General features: G+C 35.2%; 1 pseudogene; it reads right to left on the bottom strand.

Annotated features, from left to right (window-relative positions):
* Positions 1 to 8,977, bottom strand: part of LOC107151175 — a 16,269-nt pseudogene that overhangs the window by 6,720 nt on the left and 572 nt on the right.

The raw sequence follows: 8,977 nt of genomic DNA on the forward strand, positions 1-8,977 counted from the left end.
TGTGTGTATATACATATATATATATATATATATATATATATATATATATATATATCACATTTCTTTATCCATTAATCTATTGAAGGACAGACACCTAAGTTGGTTTCATAGATTAGCTGTTGTGAATTGAGCTGCTATAAACATTGATGTGGTAAATACTGTGGTAAAATATTGTAGTATTTTAATTTTAAGTTCTTTGGATATATACGGAAACCTTCCATGATAAACAAAAATAAAAAGAATTCAAAACTAGACAGCCTACACAACAGAGCATCCTTGAAAAACTATTCCATGAGGATGAAGTGAAAAAAAAAATGAAAACCAACAAAGGGAGGATCTACACTAAAGGAAGCAAAAGGAGAAACTAAAACAAATCAAAACCCAAAAATAAATAAAATGACAGGGAACACAAATCATATCTCAATAATAACTTTGAATGTTAATGGCCTAAACTCATCAATGAAAAGACATAGATTGACAGATGGGACTAAAAGTAAAACCCAACAATATGCTGTCCTCAAGAGACTCACCTCATGGAAAAAGATCCATAGGCTTAAGGTGAAAGAATGGGATAAAACGTATCACTCATATGGATTACATAAAAAAGCAGGGGTTTCCATTCTCGTCTCAGATAAAGTAGACTTCATACCAAAGTTAATTAGAAGAGACAAGAAGGACATTTCATACTTCTTAAGGGAAGTATATATAAGCAGGACATAACAATTATAAATATTTATGCCCCAAACAATGGAGCATCTATGTACATCAAACAAACCCTTCTCAATTTCAAGAGACAAACAGACCACAATACAATAATACTGGGTGACTTTAACACACCTCTCCCACTACTGGACATGTCTTATCTTCCAAAAAAAAAAAAACAAAATAAGGAAACTATAAATCTAAATAATATAATTAATAATTTATACTTAACATAGATATATAGAATATTTCATCCATCAATGAGCAAATATATTTTCTCCTCAGCAGCACATGGCTTCTTCTCTAAGGTGGAGCATATCTTATGCCAGAAAGAAACTATTAGTAAATTGAAAAAAAAATAGATAATACCTTGCAATCTATCCAGCCACAATGGAATGAAATTAAAAATCAATGATAAAATAAAAAATACAAACTATGGTAACAAATGGAGACTAAGTAATACACTATTTGAATGATGAAATGATAGAAGAAATCAAGAAATAAATAAATATATTCTTAAGAGTTAAATGAGAACACTGATACAACATAAATTTTTATTTTACTCAGTGGATTTTACTCTATTTCTATCATTATTTTGTTGCTCATACCATACTACATTTGGCCATTGGAAATTTATTTACCTTGATTCCTGTGTTCTTTGTCTTATTCATATTATTTTTCAGGATATTTTCTTTTATTTTTTTTCTTACTATATAATATTATGGATTAATCCTGTATTTCCATTGCCCTTGCCCTTGAGTCAGTCATTTTTCTAAGGATGTCTGTTTTCTTTTTTATTAGCGAATAGTTAGTTTAGATATCAAAATGCAGGCACTAAATGTGCTTAAGTCTCTGAAGTGCCTTTGTGTATTTCTCAATGGAATATTATTAGAAAATATATATATTATAGTTTGATATGTAGATTTTTTGTGTCTTTTTGTTTACTACTATTAAAAACTAGCATATTTAGCACAAAATTTATAGCTAATGCTATAGAAGGGATTTCTCAGATATATAAATTTATATCAAATAAACATACTTTCTGTAGTGTTCATAATAAGAACAATGAGCTTTGTGCTCACTGGAACAGAAAGCTTTGATTATTATCAGAAACAGTGAAGGGAGTTGAAGGCATAAAAATCCTTTTGTCCATTTTAGCCTGACTTGCAGAAGGCTTCATCAGTAAAGCTATGGTGAAAAAAGAAACAAAGCAAATGAGGATATCTCCTTTATTAGAGTTCTAACATAAATTTGCTTTCTATCCATTATTTTTTACTTTAGATAGATGAGATCCAAGTATAGGTATTTCTGCTATAATGCTATACATACTTTATAGTCTGCAAAATAGTAGCCTAAAAATAACAAGACTGAAACACACACACACAAAAATAGATTAGGGTAGAGCCCTCAAAATTTATGGAACTTTATATGTATTAACAAAAACTTCTAGCAGTAATTAACTGTCAATATGCTGAGTGACTACTACTATGTTTACCTCTCAATAACAATATTTAACCAGAGTTTCTATTTCCTACATGTGCATTTTTATAGTCTTAGATGTTTCTAAAATATCGCTTGTTCAACCTGTAGAGTCTCTGAATAAACAGTGGTTTCCTGAAGTAATCTTTGGATACCTGGGTGTTATAGAGGCTTTTTTCAGTGGTAGTTTTGTGTATAGTTGTACAGTCTTTTAAATTCCTTTCCTCATATTCCTCTGCCTCCTTCTATCCCTTCACCCATTTCATTAGTCCTCAACTTGGGGCTAGGTTTTATGAAAGAAAAAATATTGAAGAATCATACAATTCCTACTCTTTACAGATTGGAAATAATTTGGAAGTATTATAAGACAAAATATAATCAATTGGTAGAATGTTGTGTGCAGTTGTAAACACTAGGCTTGCTTGTGCTGTGTCCTAGCATTGCCCAGTTTTTCAAAATGCACTTCCAATGGAAGATGTTGCTGATCCTCCTCAGTCATAACAAGTTGTGAACTGATCTTTTCACTTGTTGACATTCCCAATTTACTGAAAGGAGAGGGTTTCTGAATTCTATAGATTTACTTTGTCAGTATTATGGTTTAGATGTTTGGAGTCCCCAAAAAGCTAATTGAGAGAGAATGCAAGAAAGTTTAGAGATGAAATGATTGGGTGACAAGGTTTGACCTAATCAGTACACTGATTCCCTGATAGGAATGAACTTGGGTGGTCACTATAGGCAGGTATGATATGGCTGGAGAAGGTGGGTCCTTGGGGCATGTCTTTGATGTTTATATTTTGTCCTAGTGAAATAAGTGCCAGCTGGCACCATCTCTCTCTCTCTCTCTCTCTCTCTCTCTCTCTCTCTCTCTCTCCCTCTCCTCCTCCCCCCCTCTCTTAAACTCCCCTATTCCTGGTGTGATATCTTGAGCAATTTCCTTCCACAACACTCTCCTGTCATTGTGTTCAACCTCACCTCTACCCTCAAGAAATGGAGTCAAGCTTCAATGGACTGAGACCTCTTAAATTGTGAGCCCCCAAATAAATTTTTCATGCTCTAATTGTTCTTGTCAGGTCTTTTTGGTCACAGCAGTGAAAAAGCCAACTTAAAAAAATGAGTCCATCAGTACCACAAAATCTTGCCTCCAGAAATAAGAAGAAACCTTTTGCAATTTACATATTGTTTCTGTTCAAATTTCCTCTTTGGGTGAAGATATACTTTAGGGTGGCAGGTGGCTAGGGAACTCTTTAGTACTTCTTGAATATTGTATTATTTATTAGAAAATTAATTAAGGAAAATATATTGTTCATATATATCTAGTTGCTGAGAAATAAAAAAGATGGAAGTAATTTAGACGAATTTTAGAGAGAAATTATTAATGCTTATCTAAATAATATAATCAAGTAAATGTTTCTATATAGAATATAGATATCCCCATTTATATTAAAAAATAAACACCTAGTATGGTAGTATACTACTGTAATATCAGCAACTTCGGAGGCTCAAACAAGATAATTGCAAGTTCAATGACAGTCTCAGCAACTTAGCAAGACCCTGTCTTCAATAAAAAAAAAATGCTGGCAATATTTATCAGTGGTAACGTGCCTCTGGGTTCACTTCCTGGCACTCAAACAAAAAAGTAAATAACCTTTTTGCAGGTAAATATTATATAATGTTTGGTTTGATATAGAGATAATAAAAAGTATCTTGGGAATGGATTTTCCCCCCATGTTGATTTGAAAAAAAAATTCTAGTTTTCTTGAGATTTTTCAAAGAATTTTTGTATTAGAAAATTTTATCATCATTCCTAAAGAGACAAATGGCCTATTACTTTCCTAAAGAGACAGATGGCCTATTATAAACCCTCATTATCCAGATAGAAAAGTGGAGATTGAGAATGATGTAATTATCTTAATGGCATGTAAGATAACAGAATATAAGCCTCTAATATAAATATTCTATTGGGCATATTAGGATGATTTTGTTTAATGGAGAAAAAAATTATAATAATTGAAGATAGGCTTCTGGGCACATGTAATTTAGTCTCCTACTCTGGGATTTAGTTCAAACTTGACTCCTGTAATTAAAGAATTCAAAAGTCACTTGGAGCCACATATATTTTTGCTTGGGTTTTTTTACTTTGGGATATTTTCTTTTTCAGAATCTTTAACTTAATTCATAGTTTTGTTTCTATATATATCTACAGTTTTCTAGAAAATAATATGGCAATGATTCCTTTCTAGAAATTAAGCTTTGTATATTAATTAGAAAATGTAGAATGTAGCTTTTGGCTACACAGTGTTTACTTGGAATGTTTTTTCTTTTCCTTTATAAAGTTTGGTAATTTCTTTAAATTGCTAAGATAAAGCCTTAAATTTTGCCTGGTATTTAAGTATGAGTATTCTGCTTTTTGTGATCATGAGACTATTTCAAAAGAGTAGGGGTCCAGTAGTGTGGGGAATGCCCACTCCATTTTCTGCCTACCTCTAAAAAACATCAAGAAGCTCCCAACTGATTCAAGAGAGCACGTGTGGGGTTGTATCTGCTTCTTTCTTCTCTTGCTCATCATTGGCCCTTTGCCTCTTTACTGATGCTGATTGTGTTGACTGGTTGCTTTTGCAATGGTTGTGCTGGTGTTGTAATGAAAAAAAGAGAAATCAGAGATCTTTAAGACTAAGAGAAAGGCTGAAATTGCAATTCATCTCTTCTCCTTCTCCAATTTTGATGTGCCTACAGAAGTCAACAGAGCATCCCTTTCATGAGGAAAGCAGAATTCTCCAGCTCTTTTGCATTTTGTTACTTGGTGGGAAGCACAGAGAAAAAGCAGAGCAGGACAACATTCATTGTTTTTCAATCTTTTCAGAGTGCTGTTGATCTTTGTTGGGATAAGAAACACAGTGTATTATTCCTTAATTGCCCTCCTCAAAAGAACCTGTTGTTAAATTCCCATTGTTTGACTAGCATTTAGGAAAGTAATTATTAATAGGTTTCAATGATAAGTAATATGGTTAGGAGAAAATTTGACATGGTACTTCAGTTGATGGTGGGATGATGTTGACACCTTTGCGTGGTGGATACTGAAGAAGAGTCAGTGGTAGAATTGATGAATAAGCATTTATGAGAATTGACTTCCTTTTCAACTGGACAATTACAAGCTTTTGTTATTTACTGTACTTCATAAAAAGGAGGCTTTCACATATTTCAACTCTGCACAACATGTTTTTTTGCAAATATTTGTACACCTAGTTGGAGAATGACAATTTCTAGGTTTGACAGGCTATCTTGAGGAGCAAGCCAAAACAACTTGAAATAACACTCAATTTGTAGTTTAATAAAGGATGTGGGTGGCTTAGGGACAACTTCTTTCCTTTCAAAGTGTGTATTAAAACCAGATGTGAGTAGAAAAGAAGGTATTCAGAACACTCAATAAAATGGATGTGTGCTTTGTGAAATTGGGAGAATTTATCAATACATGAAACAATGATTTATCATTGCATTTGGTCCTAAAACATATCAATGTAGATCAACAGAGGCACGGGAAGATAGGTAATTAGTATATAATACCAAGGCAAAGGGGTTAATTGGCCTTACTGGGTTCAGTTTGCCACCCTCATGGCACTTTCTGTTGTCTGTGTCAACAGAGTTTCAAAAGTACATTCCCACTAAGCCATCCACTCTGTTATTTATACAGTTGAACTACCCAGGAGGGATGGATCAGTTTACAATCTGGGAGGCCTTTTCTTCCTCTTTTTCTGCCCACTTCATGCTTTCTTATCCAGCTGTTCCTACACACCTCCATATTCCTAATCTCTCCTCAGTTCTTCTGATTTTTATTTAATTTTCCTCTTTCCTCTTATTCATGGATTCATGTGTATGCATATTATACCTGGTTCTATTGAACTGTACGTGATTCCTTGTCACCTCTAAACTCATTTTACTAAGTTACACCTCAAAACTTACTGAAACCCTTTGAAATTTTTGTCAGTAAACCTTTTAAAAACTCTTTAGAAGTTAAACCATTGCACATGTAGCTACAGTCCTCTTTATCTGCTAGTACCTCCACACTACTGAGATGTTATTATTTAAAAAAAAAAATATACTGCCAGACCATTCTCATATTTGTATATCTATCTATCTATCTATCTATCTATCTATCATCTACAAACATAACATGGTATTCTGAAAATATCATTCTGTTTTTGTGCTGGAGTCTGGCTGGCTGGGCAAAACAACTGGGGGGGCGTGACAAGCAACTTGTGAAGGTTGATACAGCGGGAGCCACTTCATTGTAGGAGAGTAGAGGTATATATACACTTAATTGAAACAAGCTGTGTATAATTAGTTAACATCATCCAGATACAGCAATCCTCATCATCTTAACAATTATACACAGCTCAACTCAATCAACATCATCTTAATGACTCGCTAGCGTTACCTCAAACCACTCCTCTTGGCAAAGTGCCAGGCGCCATCTTGACTTGTTTGTGGCTCTCTACATTTCCCCCCTTTTATTTTTAAACAACAAGTATGTGGCTTAGGGACCGTGCCTGTTCTAGGTTGTCCAATACTATACATGGTCCTTACCCGTCATTGGATGGTCTGACCTCAAATCGTGAGCCTCCTGTCTTAGGTTGGTACCATTGTAATTGGATCCTACCTGTCTTTGACTACTGGCCCAACACACTTAGCCATACTTGTGGATAATGACCATAGTGTTTTTTACACAAACACCATAAATAATCTGCTACAAGCAGAAGGGGAGGATACAAAATGCCATGATACCAAGCCAATTGATGGCTCCAAGTAAGAAGCCTTTGGAAAAATTATACCAGCAAAGATACCAAGTTACAATTTGTTGTCTCAATAGATTACAGTTTGTTGTCACAATCCAGGTAAAGCAGTATCTAATTAAATCACAGTCCATGAAGTTCACAGTCCAGGTAAATCACAGCCCAGATAATTTCTGCAGGCAGCTAGCCTAAGCTGTAGCAGCAGAAACAGCAATCAGCTATGATGATCCGAAGTCTCGTCCGGTTCTCAGCAACAGTGGAAATCTCTCCACCCTCGTACTCACCGGCACTGGGACGAAGGCAGGAACTCCGACAATGATGGCTAAAGAAAATCCTGTAGTATTCCAGCAGGCACTAAGAAACAACTTTCTGAACAATTTAGTACATTATCTCAAGGTGTTTTACATTTGAAATAGGCCTTTTTAGTGGTAGTCTTCTTCTCATGCTCTTCTTCCCTATCCCATTTTGAGTCACCCCCCCTTATATCAGAGAAGACATTCGGCATTTGTTTTTTAGGGACTGGCTAACTTCACTTAGCATAATCTGCTCTAATGCCATCCATTTGCCTGCAAGTGCCATGATCTTGTTATTTTTTAGTGCTGAGTAATATTCCATTGAGTATAAATGCGACATTTTTTAAACCCATTCATCTATTGAAGGGCATCTAGGTTGGTTCCACATTCTAGCTATTGTGAATTGTGCTGCTATAAACATTGATATGGCTGTGTCCCTGTAGTATGCTCTTTTTAGGTCTTTTGGGTATAGTCCAAGAAGGGGAATAGCTGGGTCAAATGGTGGTTCCATTCCAAGCTTTCCAAGAAATCTCCATAGTGCTTTCCAAACTGGCTGCACCAATTTGCAGTCCCACCAGCAATGTATGAGTGTATCTTTTTCCCGCATCCTCGCCAGCACTTATTTTTGTTTGACTTCATAATGGCTGCCATTCTTATTGGAGTGAGATGGTATCTTAGAGTAGTTTTAATTTGCATTTCTCTGATTGCTAGAGATGATGAGCATTTTTTTCATGTACTTGTTGATTGATTGTATGTCCTCTTTTGAGAAGTTTCTGTTCAAGTCCTTGTCCCATTTGTTGATTGGGTTATTTGCTTTTTTGTTGTTTAACTTTTTGAGTTCTTTGAGATTAGAGCTCTATCTGATGTTTGAGGGGTAAAAATTTGTTCCCAGGATGTAGGCTCCCTATTCACCTCACATATTATTTCTCTTGCTGAGAAAAAACTTTTTAGTTTGAATTTGTCCCATTTGTTGATTCTTGGTTTTAACTCTTGTGCTATAGGTGTCTTATTAAGAAATTTGGGGTCTGCCCCCATGTGATGAAGATTAGGGCCAACTTTATCTTCTATTAGATGCAGAGTCTCTGGTCTGATTCCTAGCATCTTGATCCATTTTGAGTTGACTTTTGTGCATGGTGAGAGAAAGGGATTCAATTTCATTTTGTTGCATTGGATTTCCAGTTCTCCCAGCACCATTTGTTGAAGATGCTATCCTTTCTCCATTGCATGGTTTTAGAAGAAGACTACCACTAAATAGGGAAGAGAGGTGGGAGGGAAAAAGAGGGAGAAGGGGAGTTGCACGGAAGATGGAAGGAGAACCTCACTATCATACAGAATACATATATGATGTTGTAATGAGAAAAGAAAAAAAAAGTGTGTCACATTAGATTGGATAGAGAGAAAGGATGGGAGAGGAGGGGAGGAGTAAGGAGGATAGGAAAGGCAGCAGAATAGAATTGACAATATGATTGATGTATGAGTATTCCGTGTATGTATTATATGTCAAAATTCATTCTGCTGTCATGTATGACTAAAAACAAATAAATAAAGAATAAAGAATTAAAAAAAAAGAAATAGGCCTTAATGGTGCTCATTACTCATTAGCTTCCAGGTAGGAGAGAACCATTGTAGTTATTGGCATTGGAAATCACCAAACTTCAGGGGCGCTGGGGCCCGGCCTCCACAGCTGCAGCATCCTCGGGCAGTCCCATGGCGTGG

The sequence above is a fragment of the Marmota marmota genome, unplaced genomic scaffold (genome assembly GCF_001458135.2).
Source record: "Marmota marmota marmota unplaced genomic scaffold, marMar, whole genome shotgun sequence".
In the NCBI taxonomy this organism is placed as follows: Eukaryota; Metazoa; Chordata; class Mammalia; order Rodentia; family Sciuridae; genus Marmota; species Marmota marmota.